Genomic DNA, 17,894 nt, shown 5'->3' with positions numbered 1-17,894 from the left:
AAATGTCTTTAAATCTAAAAAATTTTCAGAAAATATCTACTTTGAACGTTATATAGAGAGGATAATAAATGTACATTAGCTGGTCTCTTTCACTGGCGTTTCAATATATAAATACATCTATAAGTCTTGTGGTTGGTGAAAGAATTGACTTTTTTTCATGAAACAAGGTACTGAAAACATTAACTTTACCAATAGAAAATGTCAACTATTTCACATAACATCGCCAACTTCACAGCTAAGAATCTTTAATATGAATGAAATTTATAAAATACTGAAAAAAATCTAAAATCACATATAGTACTTACTTGGAAAATAACAAGAACATCCGTGAATTCGCATATTTGACACAGTCAAATCAAGCAAAAATATTTGTCTCAAAAAACCAGAAGGAATGTTTCATATGAATCACATCCTCTCTCCTCTAATACTGTACTATTAATGATTGGGTTTGAAGGTTTATTACACAAACTTCAGTTAAAAGAAAGTTATCAGAAATTATTTTTAATTTAATAGTTAATTTAGACATGGCAAACTTAAAGTCCTCCGAAAATACTTTATGATACTTTTGTTGACAGTAACCTAAGACTTTCCTTACCTTTGAACTTTGTATGGGAGGAAGTAAACAGCTACAGGTGCCCATTGGCTTTTATTTCCCTCCATACTTAGGTCCTATCCACTTATAGCTGGTCTATGAAGGCCCTTCGAAATACAATTTATCTTCCATTTGGAAAAAAAAAACTAAAGAGGTTCTATACGTTCCATTTCTTATGCCACATTAATAAAGAATCAACACACCAACTTTATGAAAAGGCCGATTTCTGATGTCATTTGGGATTAAAATATGGCTGTACATTATTCTTCACTCCAGAGAGAAATTGCTACCAGTGGTTGTAAAGGTGAAAGCAGGGGTGCAAACAAGACCACCAAGGGCCCTGACACCGGCCACTGCATTTGCATAGGAGCATTACATGAGTAAAGAGATGAATAAAGTGTTTTATCCATACTAATCCCAAATATTCTGAAACCAAGGTTCCCACCCAATAAAACACAGTTAACTACTACCTGCATATAGTTATCCTGATCCTAAAACAGTGATCAATTGTGGCACATATTGAGATTCTATAGCGAGAGGTTTTTTGGTTTTTGTTTTTTGGTGTTTTATTTAGACCCTTAACATCCCTTATACTCCCAAACCAAATCTGGCATCCCCTGGCATTTTGAACAACAGGGTGAGTTAATTGAGAAGGATTCAGTCCCTGAAAGAGGTAAATCCACCATGGCCTCTAAGCATGCTAGAAGGGAAAATATATAGACATTAAATCTAAAAATTCATCCCTGTCTTTTAAGAGGGTTTTGTGACACAAAGATATCCACATATCTAATTCTAAAATTGTGCCACTACATAAGGTGAGAGACCAGGGCAAATGACATATTTTTATTAGCCTTCAATCTAAATCATTTAATTGATTGACAACAATTATGATTCTCTTAAAGGGAATCATTAATAAGAAAGTATCTTAATTATTCAGAGTGAATGAATTTTTAAATGCCATAATCAATGCCCACATACTCGTGTACACATTTACATATTAGAGAAAAAATATTCAAATTATTTTATGAAAAAATATGAAAATGTAAAAAAAAGTATGGGAGGTATTTCTAGCCTATTAATGTTCCCAGTTGGTATGGTGGTATCTTTGAATTTCTCTTATTTAATCTTGAAAAACATTTTAGGGAGCGTTAAAATCTATTTAGAATTTGACTGGCTCAAAAAAAACCAAAATACACAGTATCGCCAAAGGAAAGATTTTTGCTGTGGTAAAACATAAACATTAAAAAACATAGATAAAAACTAAAAATCAGAAAGAACTGTCTGATTAATAAGCATTTCAATTGTCATCAGTGCAGCTAACTTCTCCCTACATTCAAGTGAGACCCCTGAGAGCTTCTGTGAGGCATATATGAATACTGAAGCAAGAAGTTTCTAAGTCCACAGAGGAACAAAAGGTGTGGAATCTTAGGAAGAGCAAGGCTAAGAGTGGGCATGATGGACTCAGAGAGAATGCAAAAGAAGAGGGAACTCAGTTCTTACAATTATCTGTAATCATTGATGCTCACAGTGTAGTCCCTGGGCCAGCACAGCAACATCACCAATGTGATGGGCAGAACAACGGGCCCATATCCTAATCCTGAAACCTGTAAATGTTACCTTACATGGCAGAAGCGACTTTGCAGACAGGATTAAGTTACAGGTCTTGAGAAGATTATCCTGGATTATCCAGTTGGGATCAATGTAATCACAAGAGTCTTCATAAGTGAAAGAGGGAAGGGCAGGAGAGTTCAGGGGTCAGAGTCAGAAAGATCTGAAGAGGCTATACCACTGGCTTGGAAGATGAAGTAAGGGGCCACAAGCCAAGTAGCAGGCAGCCCCTGGAAGCTAGAAAAAGCAAGAAAACATATTCTTCCCTAGAGATTCCAGGAAGAGACGCTTTGATTTTAATTCACACAGACCTACTTCCAACTTTGGACCTCTAGAATTGTAAGCTTATATATTTGTGTAATTTAAAGCCACTAAGTTTGTGGCAATCTGTCCTGAAGCAAGAAGAAACTACAATACCTGGACACTTCTTAGAAATGTGAATTTTTAAGAGCCAGACTTGCCGAATCAAAAACTTGGAGGGGAGGGGGGGCAGCTTACTGTGTTAACAAGCGCTCCAGGTGATTCGGATGCACATGGAATGTTGGGAACTACTGCTTTTTATCAATTCCTTTTCTTATACACTGAGCTTTGCTTAAATGTACATTATACGTATACATTTTAATATCAAGACGTGTCATAGTCAAGAAGCGAATCACAAAATTAACAACAGAATTATGATTAAGAAATATGTATTTGTTATCTATTGCTGTATAATACATTACCACAAACTTAGCAACATAACACATTTATCTTATAGTTCCATAGGTCAGGAATTTGGGCACAACTCAATTGGGTTCTCTGCTTTGGTGTCTCTCACAAGGATGCAATCAGAGCAATAAGCAGAGCTGGGAACTCATCTGAAGGCTCAATTAGAGAAGTATTCACTTCCTAAACCACTTACACGAGGTTGGCAGAATTTCAGTTCCTCAAGAGCTCTTGGACTAAGGGCCTCAGATCCTAGCAGAACTCATTTTCTCTGTCCAGAGGCCTAATTTTCTTGCCCGTGGGCCTCCCCACAAGGGTAAGTTGCTTTATCAAAGCCAGCAAGGGGGAGAATCTCTTTATAAACTATCAAGCTATTGACTATAGGCTACAGCTATCAAATTGGAAGTTAGAGTCCCTTGTAAGCTAATCAAAGAACTGAGACCCCATCACCTTGGTTCTATTCTACTGGTTAGAAGCAAATCACTGGGCCAGTGTACAGTTGAAGAAAGATGATTACACAAGGGTGTGAATACCAGGAGGTGGATATTACTGGAGGCCAGAAGAGAGCCTGCTCGTTACATGCCTCAAAACACTCAGTAACATGTCACAATCCAGTTGAATATTTCAGGATTTTATTAGTACTCCTTATATTACCACCTCTTCTTCCTGCCTTTATACAGTCTTCTAGGAAAATCTGCATCAGAATAAGAGATTCTAATTGCTTTCCCAGCAACTACATTCCTTCCCCTCAGGTTTCCCCCTAAGACTCAGGCTTTATAGCAATCCCTCAAGGCACCACATCATTCAAGCTTGTCCCTGTATCTTTGGTGTGTAATCTATCTAGCATTAAACATATTACCAATAAATGCAATAATTACAATTATCAGTAATTGACCAATTCTTATGCAAGTATACTGTATGTATTAAAATAATGTTTATAAGATAAAACACAAAAAAGTTACCCAGGAGCACCACATTCAGAATCTCATTCACAATAACAAACCTGACTCATAACCCAACACCCCATTCCTTATAACGAAAATCCTAATCATTGAGAATAAAACTGTGTTAAGTCAACATGTATTTTCATGTTTGGAACTTGCTGTTCTCTCAGATCCATTTCCTTAAAAAAACACTTCTCAAATGCTGATAGAATAATTCATTTTATATGTTAACCACCAGAGGACTTATTTTTCCTCTATGGAATATTTTTAGTAGTAACTAAAATATATATAGTTTAAATTGAAATTGAGGTTGTGGCATAAATCATTAAAAAAAAAAAAGACCGTTCTTACAGACTTTGTAATTCCCTATCATCTTTGAAAAGCCACTTACGTTTCCCTAGGTTTTCTATGTCTTGAAGAATAATTATATCTAAAATACTATCAGAAAATTTCCTCATGGCTTTGGAAGGCAAAAGGGAGGCGGGGGGGGGGGGGGGGACTATCCTTGAAGTCTCCCTCCAAAACAGGTTTATGTGTGGTCATCATTAGAATACTTTCTAGACCTTGTAGAGCATAGCACAAATCACATGGTATTCTCAATCTGTCCTCCTTCTGAGGCCACATTTGGAAATCAGGATAAAAGGATTGGTCTAAATGAATGCCACAGAAGGCTTCGATCCTGTACATAAAGTGGAACAGAGCGGGGCAGTCCTTTGACCAGGTTGTACAGAAGAGGGACAGCATAACTGCTGATTGCAGAGAAGGATCTTTTCTCGAGATATCTTTGATATTGTTTTAATACTGGGGCAGAGATGCCTCACTCATCTTGGTCAACAGTCCTGAAATGATGCTTGTGTACAGATTGACTATGGATCATGGCAAACCTCCCAATGCCAAGTATCCCAGGGAGGTTTCTAACAGTCTCCACTGGGCAGTAGAACTTACAGAAATAAACACACTAAAAGAATCAGTGTATTTCTCTTTAGCTAAAAAAACTGATGACATTTAGACCCTTGGAAAAGAGATATAAAATATGCTATTCTCTTTATTTTGCTAAGATGTAAGCAATCAATTTAGCTCCATTAGAAGAAAATCAATCCTTTTTTTTTCTTTAATGAGTAAAAGTAGAACCATATCTTTAAAATTCTTGGAAACATAATTTTTATATTAGTTGGCAATTATGCTTGATAGGGAAATTAACTTACAGCACTTAACAACTTGATCACTATAGCAGGTCACTGACCCTTCAGTGTCAAGACCAAGAATTAGGCATTTCATGTCAAATGAAATACATCAAAGACCTAGAGAAAAAAATATATAATTCTATCATGTCTTAATTTAGATAATAAAAAAAAACCTGAAAATTAAAATGATTCCAACATTTTGCAATTAAGTGAGAAACTCTATAGAGAAATGAATTGTGGGAAAGGAAACACAATTTTTTACACTCTGTAATATTGGCACTTCTTCAACTGACAGGATCTGCAGAACAAGTCAATCTTTTACAAACAGAAATAAAGACCAGATTGAAATCGTGTAACAAGTCTTCCAGTCCTAGCCTGCCAAGAGGAAAGCAGTGGAACAATACACATTTTTCTTCTTCCATTCTTCCAGGAGAACAAGCTGTAGAGAACTTCAGGTAAAGCAGTTCCAAGAGCTAATACTGTAACACACACACACACACACACACACACACACACACACACACAGATGAAAAACAATAAAAAGCACAAAAGGCTGATAGGTCCCAGAGTCCCCACTCCCGAGGATTGCTAAAAAGCATATTTTCTCCAATTCTGCTTTCTTAATTTCTCTGAAGTCCTGTATTAAATTGTACTGGTTTATGCGATAGCAGCAAATGATTCTGTTCCAATGGCTTGACACAACAAAGTTCATTTCTAATTTCTCACTCATGTTACATGTTCTAAAGCTGTTTTTTATGTTCTCTTCCCTCTAAGATTCAGGATAAAGCAACCCCTGTCTGGATATTACCCTTCCCACTGCAGAGAGAAAAGAGCAGGAGGACAGCCTCACAGTGACTCTTCGGTACTCTGCTTCAAGACAGTACAAACCACTTCCAAAGCCAGTCCACTTAGCCAAGACTGACGGCAACAGTACCGCAATGCAGAATCCAGAAAGAGGAGAAAGTATGGGACAAAAATCAAACCTACTGCAGATCATTACACTCAAATACCTAACATGGTATCAAGAATAACCAGCTCAGTCTTTGCTTAATTATGACAAAGGGAATCATTGGAGTTGAGAGCTTCTGTCGTAAGTATTCTCCCTGCATAGAAAAAATTCACCTTCATCAGGGTGCAGAGGTATAAATAAATTTAGCAGGAATGAGCTCCTCTTGGTTCATTGTCAGGACATCTATTCTTATTACCAGAGTTTAACTACAAAAGTAACATGTTCTCATGGTGAAAATTCTAAGAGCAACAGAAAGCAATACAGTGAATTAAAACAAAAACAAAAACAAAAAACACTCCATCTCTTAGAACCACTGCCCATACTCATTACAGTTTCTAAAACATCATTCTAGAAATTGTTCAAACAGATACTCTTTGTAAGTTTCCTCATTTGGGAATTGAGAATAATAAAATCATTTCAAATGATTGTTGTCATCCAATGACTTAAGTGATGTACAACAGGTAGAAGAGTGCCTCACATATAAAAAATTGCATGTAAGTATTAGATACTATTATTGGTGTCAAGCACTGTTCTAAGTGCTTTGCATGTATCAGCTCACAAATGCATGCACACACATTCCCCACCACCACCATCACATGCACATACACTGTATTAACAATATTCCTTTATCATAGATTTCCATGTTAATTCAAATACATCCCACTCATTTTTCACAGGCTATGAGTTATACCATTGAATGAATTTAACATGATTTATTTAATCAGAAACCTTTCCTGAGGATTTTACTTTCTGCTATTACAAACAGCACAGAAATGAACATGCTTGTGCCATAGTATGAATTACTAGAAATGGAATTGCTAGGTCAGAGCTAGGCATTATCTGAGTGATTTTGCCAAGCTGTCCCTGAGATAGTCATTGGGGCTTTTACAAAAACCATGGTTCTGGTAGGTTGGATTGTGCTTTCCTCCCTCACTGCAATTAGGCATGGCTCTGTGAGTTGCTTTGACCAGTAAAATGTTAGCTTTCACCATTCCAAGCCCTCCTCCTACCACAGTGAAAGACAGTGTTCAAATAATGGCTGTTCCATCAGCTTGCCCCTTTAGTAAGGACATGAAGGAGAGCTCTCTCCTCCCTGCACTGATTTGGAAAGGGCATGTACTGTAATCCAGAAATAATCTTTCCACTTTTAAGTCCCTAAGAGTTTGAAATCATTTGTTTACATGAATAAGTTTGTCCAAATATCAGTAAACATTACAATGGATTTGCTCTTTATTAAAAAAAATGACCAATATATAGTTTTTATAATCAGGCTCTTATTCAGAAGAATCAAATGAAACCTGTTGCGTGTTCTAGGAATTAGGGGGAGAGGACTAGGTATTTTAAGGTACATCTGACAAAAGCATTTTCTGAAAAGGGTAGATTACTGTTCCAATTAGTCAAACTACAAATGGTTTCCTTCTCTGTGATTATGTAAGAAAATAGTTCTCTCAATAAGCTATGAAAGGAAGTTTTAAAGTTGATGTCCTTTTTAACTTGATATTCATTCAGTGCATATCATAAACCTGAGACAAATACTTGTCACTTAAGTCTATGTAGGCACATAAAAATGAGCTATAAAATTTTATGGGAATGCCATGATCATCACTGAAATTAGAGTCTGGATTCCATTTCTGAATATGTGGGACAACATTATGTACCAATTCTTCCAGTCATATTTATGACATGTTACCTTCTCTCTTTCCTACACAGAAGCTTGTAAACTCAAAGACGAAGTACTATCTATCTAGCAGGACAAACTGAGAGACGAATTCTCTAAAGTGCTTCATTGTTTTCCTATCAGAACTGAATTGCCTCCATTCAAATTGCCCCTATCCCTAATCTGGGTAGAGAAGACCTAAGTCCAGACCAAACCCAACAGCAGTGGATTCTTCTTGGACAGAAGTATATTGCTTTCTGCCTTAGGGAATCTCACAAATCCCTGATTTTTTCCTGTGCTTGTTTAACCTCCATGAGTGCTGGATAATCACCATCATACCTCTAGGGTGGGCATCTTTTTCCTGTTCATGATACCATCTGTTGTGTGTCCCAACTAAAAGATAAGAGTCATGTTGACCTTGATGCACCATTAGCAGCACTTCTAAACAAGTTCAGTTGTACATTTCTAGGCATTCCAATAAAACTTTATAAAACTTGTAATTGCTCTGATAGCTCATTTCCATTACAGTTGGTAGATAAGAATATACATTTATTTATTGGATGAATGACTGGGACAAATAAGGATTTTGACCAGATCCTGCCCTGAGGTCTGATATAAGAGAACGTCAATATGCAGGCTGAGCTGAGGTGGTAAGGGAGGCCTACCTTAGAAGTCTCTGCTCATGCCGCCATCTTGTTCCATTCCTCAGCTTCCACACTGCAAAAGACACATATATTTTATTGTTTAATTCACATCCAAGTTAGTTAGCATATGGTGCAACAATAATTTCAGGAGCAGATTCCTTAATGCTCCTTACCCAAGACCATCCCCCCACCCACAATCCCTCCAGCAGCCCTCTGTTCCCTATATTTAAGAGTCTTTTATATAAGTTTTGTCCCCCTCCTTGTTTTTATATTATTTTTGCTTCCCTTCCCTTATATTCATCTGTTTTGTATCTTAAATTCCTCATATGAGTGAAGTCATATGATATTTGTCTTTCTCTGACTAATTTCACTTAGCATAATACCCTCCAGTTTCATCCATGTATTTCCAAATGGCAAGACATGTTTAAATTTTGTTAAAATTCTGGGGCGCCTGGGTGGCTCAGTTGGTTAAGTGTCCGACTTCAGCTCTGGTCATGTTCTCATGGTTCATGGGTTTAAGCTCTGCATCGGGCTCTGTACTGACAGCTCAGAGCCTGGAGCCTGCTTCAGATCGCATGTCTTCCTCTTTCTCTGCCCCTTACCCACTTGTACTCTGTCTCTTTCAAAAGTAAATAAACATTAAAATTAAAAAAAAATTTTTTGTTAAAATTCCAATTCAAGAATCAAGGACAGAAGTCCACACACTTATGCATGAAACGAAACAAGTATTTCATGAGATGAAAGGAGTTCATGTTAAAGCACCTTTCATTTTAAGATTGAACTGCTCTTCAGTGTTAAGTTTCAAATTCTTATGTTTTACTAAATGTCAATAAAAGACCAAAGAACACATATGAAATGAAGATATATTTCTAAATCATATGCAACTTTATTTTAGGAGTATATCAAACTTTTGCTAGAAAAAAATTAAAAAGTTATCCACATACAGTTTGGTTTAAAAAATATAACCATGTAATGTCTTCGATGTGGAAAACAATAGCTATAGTAATTGTTTCCCTTTTGCATTTTCTAAGCATTGCCTTTCCTATAGAGTTCAAAGTGAAGTGAGTGTATGAGTACTTTCTATAACTTATATACCTAAACATAGCTGTTTGCCCAATGTATACTTGATTGTGTTACCACTATTCCAAAATAAATACTTATTTGCTAAATACTGTTTTAGGGGCTTTAATAAAAATATAATATATTGCTGTTACATTAGCAACTCTCAAAAACATTGTTTAATTATTTCTTGGCTTTGTAATGGTATGCTTTAATTCAATGACTCAATTAGAAATTAGAGCTATTTTCTTAAAGAAAAGACCAATTTTCATATATATATATATATACACACACATATATATATATATATACACATATACACATATATATATATACACATACATATACACATATATATATACACATATATATATATACACATATATATATATACACATATATATATATACACATATATATATATATATACACATATATATATATATACACATATATATATATATACACATATATATATATTCCATTTAAGATAAAATTCTTAGCAGAGCTACTTAATGTAATGGAGGAAGAATACTCTTCATCACCTATACCCTGCATGTATGTGTGTGTGTGAACTACAAAGGATTCTCATGCTTTTAATTTATAAATTTTTAACTTAAATTCAGAATCCTCTCAAAATCATTTTATGCTTTAAGAAAAAAAATCAGAGAATAAGTAATTATTCACAAGTAAATACAGAATGGAGTTTTAAATAGTTCCTAAGAAGTACACTATGATTTTATTCTCCATTCTAATGGACATGTGGCCTTGGTATTCTGTACCTTCAACAATAAACTTTCTTTGAACATTCTCAAGTACATTCCATATCTTCCCTGTAATAGAATGACCCATAAAAATACAAGAAGGCAAAAAGCAAACTTACTAATGACAGAAGAACTGAAAGTCAATGTAGTAAAGTAACTAAAGCCTCACATTAATTTACAAAACTTTTCTGGGCTTAATAACAGATCCTTAGGCTTCAACTTTTGTGTTCTTTCTTGAAATAAAGAGTTTGCTTCCAAAGTTACCTGAAGTCTTCTGTTAAAATGACACTGAGTTAGCAATCCTTGAGATTTCTTCACAAAGAACTTACTGAAATCCAAGGAACGTCAAAACCATAATTTGCAACCATTATTTTATATTATTTAAGTAGACTCAATGCCAAACTGGGGTTTGAACTCATGACCCTAAGATCAAGAGTTGCACACTCTACTGACTAAGCAAGCCAACTGCCCATGCAACCATTATTTTAAAATCACTAATTGTTTGCTAAATTCCCTATAGAGATTATATACACTTGGAATAATCACAGTTGAAGTTATAGGCCATGAGTTTTAAACGTGAATGAATTTATGAGGTTGTATATTTCTTCAGCAGACTGACAGAAGTGAAGGCAGCAGATAACTGATGAATCCACGTGTGTATAAACTCTACAGGAACTTTCACACCTGCGTGAAAACCCTTCTGGCCTTCCAAGTCAACTCTCTTTTCTACTTTTTATAAACACTATTAAAAACGTTCTCCCTACCACCATTCACAACATTACCGCTCAAAAATCATGGGAGATACTGTAAAGATTTAAAGATTTGCATATACATGACGTGAGGGCTCAGACCATTTTATTTTTTTAAGAAACTCTTTATTTAAAAATTTTTTTAAGTTTATTTATTAATTTGAGAGAGAGAGAGAGAGAGAGAGAGAGAGAGAGAGAATCCCAAGCAGTTTCCACACTGTTAGCATGGAGCCCAATGCAGGACAACTCACAAACTGTGAGATCATGGCCTGAGCCAAAATCAAGAGTTGGCCACTTAACCAACTGAGCCACCCAGGTGCCCCTGGCTCAGACCATTTTTATATGAATTTTATAACACAGAATAGTTGTCAGAGGGCTCAGACATGGCCTAACTGCTAACAAGCAGGTAACATGGACATGTCAGACAGATATAACCTTCTTTCATCCTCGTCATTTTCATCACTGTAGAAAAAAAGCACAGTTCACACAATCATTAAAATAAAGTCAATTATCATACAATCTTGGAGGGGGTTATTAATCAATCATTCAACAGATATTGACTGCCTGCAACTATATGTTTCATGTAAATGTTCTCAGTCAAAAAAGTTTTACTTTTGAGGAAAAATAGAGTCCTCAGCTTATACTATCTAACTTGAATACTTCTATCCAATATACTCTTTCCTCTTGATAACTGAAACTCATGGGGCTAACAACACTGAAGTGGGCAGGGATTCTATTCCTCTTCTCTGAATAGCTAGTTTCTAAAGAAAACATCTCCTACTTTTAAGTACCGTCTCTACGGAGTATGCATGTGGTGTGGAATTAGATGCTACCCTAACCACTGAAGATTAGACTAGAGACTATTATCAAAGTTATATATGAACAACTGCTATAGCTATTTTGTAAATGCCTAAGCAATTACATGGATAAATAAGCATATATGAATATAGGTCCCTTTTGAGATAGTGTTCATAAACTCTGCCCAATAGAAATGCTCAGTATCAGGAGAGCCAAACCAATCCCACCACTTATAGAGCTAAAACGTGGGGTGAAATCACTCAGCTCATGGTGCTTCCCCACACAACTCTCGCAATAAGGTTACATATAAATGGTTGCACCACTGGAATCATTGTGTAGCTGGCAGAGCAGATATCCATTCTTGCAAAAACCTGTACCACTATAAAAAATCAACATGACTGTCTCTTTTGTGGAGTATTGAGAAAATTTACCACCAGTTAGGTCAATTAATTACCAAAAAATTAATTGTTAATTGATTAACCATTTATTTCTGTTATACAAAATATATAACAATGGCAATTTCTACTTTTGTGAAGCCCTGTCACCTTGTCTTGATTCAATCCTACCATATATCCTTAAGCAAAAATGTTCAACGAAGAAATTTCTGATGTAATTATTTTTTTTTTAACGTTTATTTATTTTTGAGAGACGGAGACAGACAGGGCACAAGTGGGGGAGGGGCAGAGAGAGAGATAGAGAAAGACAGAATCCGAAGCAGGCTCCAGGCTCTGAGCTGTCAGCACAGAGCCTGACACGGGCCTCAAACCCACGAACTGTGGGATCATGACCTAAGCCGAAGTCAGACGCTTAAGTGACTGAGCCGCTCAGGCGACCCTGACGTAATTCTTGTAATTCCTGACAAAGCACAAGAACTTCAATCATCAAAGTTAAAATTGTTTTCCCTTTTAGATTATAAAAATTAAAAAAATAAATTATGTATTTTGCACATTTTGCTTAGATAACTTGTAATTCATGAGAAAAGTCTAATCACTGAGCTAATCAGAAGGAAGTACATGATAAGAAAGGTCTTTAGACCATGTTCCCACTGAGACAGGACTTGCAGAGGTTAGATATACTCTTTTGTGGAGTATCCCTCCCAACGATAGCCTGACTGGTGGTAATGATGACTCCAAGGTGCATGAAGCATCACACAACAATCCAGAACCAACTCCATGGGTCTAGATCCGACCAGGTAGAGTTGTGCAGAGCCGAAGACAGGCAAGTAGGCAAGAGTCAGATTGCGATCTGCCTACTGAAACAAGCAGACTACGAGTATCAGAAGTAGGATACTAACTTGTACAGGGGTGAGCTGTATAGTCAGAAAGTCTGAGTAAATCCCCAAGGAAGCAGAAAAGTTTTTATGAGGCCACAGCTATCCTTTCTAGAAGGAATAATAATTACTTTGATGTGTTTCTTGAGAAATCAGTAACTGTAACAAAATTTACTGATAGTGAGATACAGTAGAGTATGCTATGTTGCAAAAAGAGCCTTAAATCCTTCTGTGTTCTTTCTATCTGTGTCCCTTAATATGTTACTTTGCACCTTTTCACATCAAGAACTGACTCCATTTTCCCTTCTCCTAACTCTTGGCTGGCCCTATAGCTTCTTTTCGTCCACAGAATAGCAGAAATGAAAGCGTACCGGTTGAAATTTGAGGCCTCAAAGACTTTGCCTGCCTCTGTTTGATTTCCTGAAACTCTGAGCAGTCACCATGAAAACAAGCCCAGGCTCTCCTGCTGGATGATGACAAAACACAGGGAACCAAGATGAGTAGCCTCAGTTGAGGCCATTCTATACTAAGAAGACCCCAGCTGACCTCACAGCGAACTGCAGACACAAGTGCAATGGAGTCCAGCTCAATACGATGACGAACAGGACTATGAGCTACATTTTTTTTTAATTGGCTACTGTTTAAAGCCACTAAATTTTATGATTTTTTTAACACAGCAAAAACTGATGCAGAAATAATCGGTTCCTAGAATTGAGGTGCTGCCATGACAAAAATCTAAAATAAGTGCCATTGGCAGTGAGTACTAAGTAGAGGCTGAGAAAATGGCAAACAAACTCTTAGCAAATGCCGGGGGGAAATAAAATTGTTATTGGAGGGTTTTTTTTGAATAAAATAATAGACAAAAGTGTTACCTATAAGAACATGAAATACAGCAAATGTATATAATTAACTTTGGATTTGGGCTCTATAGATCTCTACAAAATGCTGAAATGTCAGCTGGTTGGTCCTAACTACATATAGGTACAGGAAGAAGGAAATGGGCTAAATAAAGAACTGGCCAGTTTACAAGGAGAATTTTGAGGGAACACAGAGGGGACATCATTTTCTGGGATGCAAATGTTTCTTATCTTCAGTCTTCCCAGTCAGTAAAAATCCTCAGTATAAAATGAGGACTGAGGAAAAAAGATCCACGCAAGACTCTAAGTCCAAAGTCCTCTCTTAAGAAATCTGAAAAAATTAATATGTTTTCAAACAGACTCTCAGATAGACAAAACTATTTCTCAGAGTCTCGAGAAGACGGTCCCACAGAATCCCAATCCCAAAGTGACAGTAAATGAGCCTATCTGTAGAGAGCCATGTGTAAAAAGCAATAGTGAGTTTACCTTTTTAATAAAGCCCACAATAATTTAGAAAAAAAAATGTATATGTATAAAAGGCATCAGCCTGGTTCCAGAAAGCATGATTTTACTCACATTGCAAAAAGGCCTCTGGGCTCCCAACTTTCTAGGGCTGAATGACAAAATATTTTAAAGGGCCAAGGAAGGAAACTGAAAAAGGAAAGATGTCCTAGAGGGCAGAGTCAATAGCCCAGAGGGTAGAACCAGAAGCCATGGAGACCAAACTGGGAAACGACTTCCAAGGAATACAGAGTCATCTTAAAGACTATTTACTCCAAGATAAGGGAGGCTGACAACACTTTCCCCACCTATATTTTAAAACTGCTATGGACCAGTCACTGCCATGTACCACCCCCCCCCCTTCTTTTTTTCTTTTAGAATGATAGTATTTATTGAAGTTATTCTATCTCTGTTTTAACAGTGTAGACTGGATGCTTGTGGGATAGATAAACTTTCATTTCATGAGTCTCAGGATCAAGAAAATCCACATATGATAAGTTTCATCTGGACTTACCATAATTACATTCTAGATTTCAAACCTGATGTCATAGTTCATGGTATGACTTGTAGAAGAAGTAAGAATATATTTTCCATGGGAAAGACTGTGAAAATTGTAGCCAGAAGGCAGACTGTGGTAGACTCCAGAGTTGGTCACAATACTTCATTCCTCCTTGTATCTATGCTCTTTGTAATGTTTCTATATAGCTTTTCTCTTTAAGAGATGCATTCTATTTACCATTACTTTGAGTCTGGGATGGCTCTGTGACTTGCTTTGGTCAAGTGAATGAAGTAAAAGTTATGATGCATCAGTTAGAATCCTAGGCCTCAAGCAGCTTAGTTTTCCACTTGTTTTCTTAGAACCCTGCCCAGCAAACAGGTAAATAAGCCCAAGATCTCAGTCTAGAAGATAAGAGACTGCAAAGAAGAATGATGAGCCAGCACAGCTGAGTCCATTCTAGACTGGGTAGTTCCAGCCAACCAGAGAATTAACTACAGATAAATGGCTGAATCTGGAGGAGTCCAGAAAAACCATCTACCTGAGCCCATTCCTAATAGCCCATAAAATCATGATCTAAGTAAGCAATTATTGTTTTAAGCACTTGGTTTTGAAGTGGTTTGAAACAAAATGAAAGCTAACTTTGGGCATATTTTTTAGCTTTTCTCAGCTTCTCTTGTTCACCCAGAAAAGGCTGAGAAAAAGAGTGCCTGCTATGTAAGTACTTACGATAATACCATGTATATAACAAACACTTTAAATATAAGCTATTATTATCCTTATTGTTGCTTCTAAAGAGGAAGCAATGTAACTTCAACAATATCATAATAATAAATCTTATCATTTGTTTTGTACCTAGTATCATACCACTAGGCTTGACACTTCCATGTTACCTTTAATCCTCACAACAAAACTCAAGTAATTATTTTCATTTACTTTTTACATATGAGAAAACCAAGTAAAAATGATGTTGAGTAACTACGCCCAGACTATGAACAATTAATTCACCATGCCAGGCTGTGAAAGCCATTCTGAATTTTTCTATTCTATCATAGCTCCTGTAGTAGATTAAACATGGCCCCCATTCTCTCCCCTGAAGTATTATTAGTCAATTCCTTTACCACAACCTCATGGTAAGGAGCATGTACTGCCCTAGCCCTAGATTTTGGTATTGCCTGTGTGACCTACTCTGGCCAATGATTAACAGATGTGACCTAAGTAGAGGTTTGAAATATAATTAGGCACTATGCTTGTCATCTTATGCTTCTGTCATAGCCATAAGAAGAACAAAGCCCGGCAACCTGCTTCCCCTCTAGGTGGGTTCGTTCATTCATTTTTCTTTCTTTCTCTCTCTCTTTCTCTCTCTCTTTCTTTAAAAGACAATTTATTTTTTTTAAGTTTATTTATTTTGAAAGAGAGGGAGAGAATGAGGTAGGGGCACAGAGAAAAGGAGAGAGAGAATCCCAAGCAGGCTCCACACCGTCAGTGCAGAGCCCAATGTGAGGCCAGAAGTCAAAAACCTTGAGATCATGACCTGAGCTGAAATCAACATAGGACGTTTAACTAACTGAGCTACCCAGGTACCCCCAGCTGGTTACTTAAATGAAACACATGAAGCAGACCTGCCCTGACTGACAGACACAGAAGAATTATAGCCAATTCACAGGGGTGTGAGAGAAATAAATGGTAAGTGTTGTCTGTTTGCCATAGAGATTTTGTAGTTGTGTGCTGCCTAGCAAAATGTGACTGATCCAGCTTTCTTGTCTTCCAATGTTGAAATAACAAAACATTTGATAACATAAAGTGTGCTATAACCTGGTAAAAGTAGATAAAAGATCAGTGAATTCCAACCAGAGGGGGGAAAATGGCACATGCATAAAGGAGATGAAATTATAGTTTTAAATTTGAGCTATCCTTCTTGGGAAATACATGGATATATACCTTATGTGAAGTTTAGATCTATACTTCAGCAGGTATGGGGTGTTCAAACCCTGCACATTCCAAACAAAGGTATGGTCCTTGATTGGCTCCTAAGAGATAACCTCTAAGCCTTTGAAATATTCTGCCTCAAAAGAATATTTTCATTTATCTGGGCCCTTGGGCCATGCCAGATAGTTTAGCTAACAATTTATGATGGGGCTCTTGAGTCATATGGTACTAGCTGGACCTTTGGAGGGGCTGGAAACTAAGATCAACCACATGGGAACTCTATGCCTATATGACTAACCCCAAATGAAATCCTGACACCAAGTCTTGGGTGAGCTTCCCTGGTTGACAATACTCATATGTGTTGCCATATATTGTTGCTGGAAGAATTAGGTGCTGTTTGCTAGACTCTTCCAGGAGAGGCCAACTAGAAGCTCACACCTAGTCTATCCTGGACTCTGCTTTATGTGCCTTTCAATTTTCTGATTTTAATCTGGATCCTTTCACTGTAATAAACCACAACTGGCAGCATAACAGATTTTCTGAGTTCCATGAGCTCTTCCAGAAAAACCCGGGGCACCTGGCTGGTTTAGTCAATAGAGCATGTGACTCTTGATCTCTGGGTCCTGAGTTCAAGCCCCACCTTGGGTGTAGAGCTTACATTAAAAAGAAATACATAGAAAATCATTGGACCTGAGGGTGGTCTTAGGCACCCCTGATAGTAATGTCATTGTCCTCATAAATTCTCAGAACTCAGATTATTTGCCATACCCATTCCTCCCCTCCAAAAAAAAAAAAAAAAAAAATTAGAGAGAAGCAAATATATTGTGTAAGCATGGTTACTATACCCTCCCTGAAGGATGTTTGCCATTTCTCAGGGAATTCCTCGAAGTACCCAAAAGAGTTGTGGTAGCCAGGCCCTCCATTTCTTTTAAAATATTGGTGGGATATCTGGGTGGCTCAGCTGGTTAAGCGTCAGATTCTCAGTTTCGGCTCAGGTGATGATCTTACGGTTTCATGAGTTTGAGCCCTGCAATCAGGCTCTGTGCTAATGGTGTAGAGCATATTTGGGATTCTCTCTCTTCTTCTCTCTGCCCCTTTGCTGCTCATGATGTCTTTGTCTCTAAGTAA

General features: G+C 37.0%; 1 long non-coding RNA gene across 2 annotated transcripts in view; it reads right to left on the bottom strand.

Annotated features, from left to right (window-relative positions):
- LOC144617058 (uncharacterized) overlaps window positions 1–17,894 on the bottom strand; it is a 379,073-nt gene that overhangs the window by 254,326 nt on the left and 106,853 nt on the right. For both annotated transcript variants that reach the window (XR_013557064.1, XR_013557063.1), the window contains exon 2: window positions 8,365–8,416. This is a non-coding gene — a long non-coding RNA (uncharacterized LOC144617058). The remainder of the gene's footprint in view (window positions 1–8,364; window positions 8,417–17,894) is intronic.

This window comes from Panthera onca, chromosome C1 (assembly GCF_046562875.1).
Source record: "Panthera onca isolate mPanOnc1 chromosome C1, mPanOnc1 haplotype 2, whole genome shotgun sequence".
In the NCBI taxonomy this organism is placed as follows: Eukaryota; Metazoa; Chordata; class Mammalia; order Carnivora; family Felidae; genus Panthera; species Panthera onca.
This window is presented reverse-complemented; position numbering and strand designations above follow the sequence as displayed.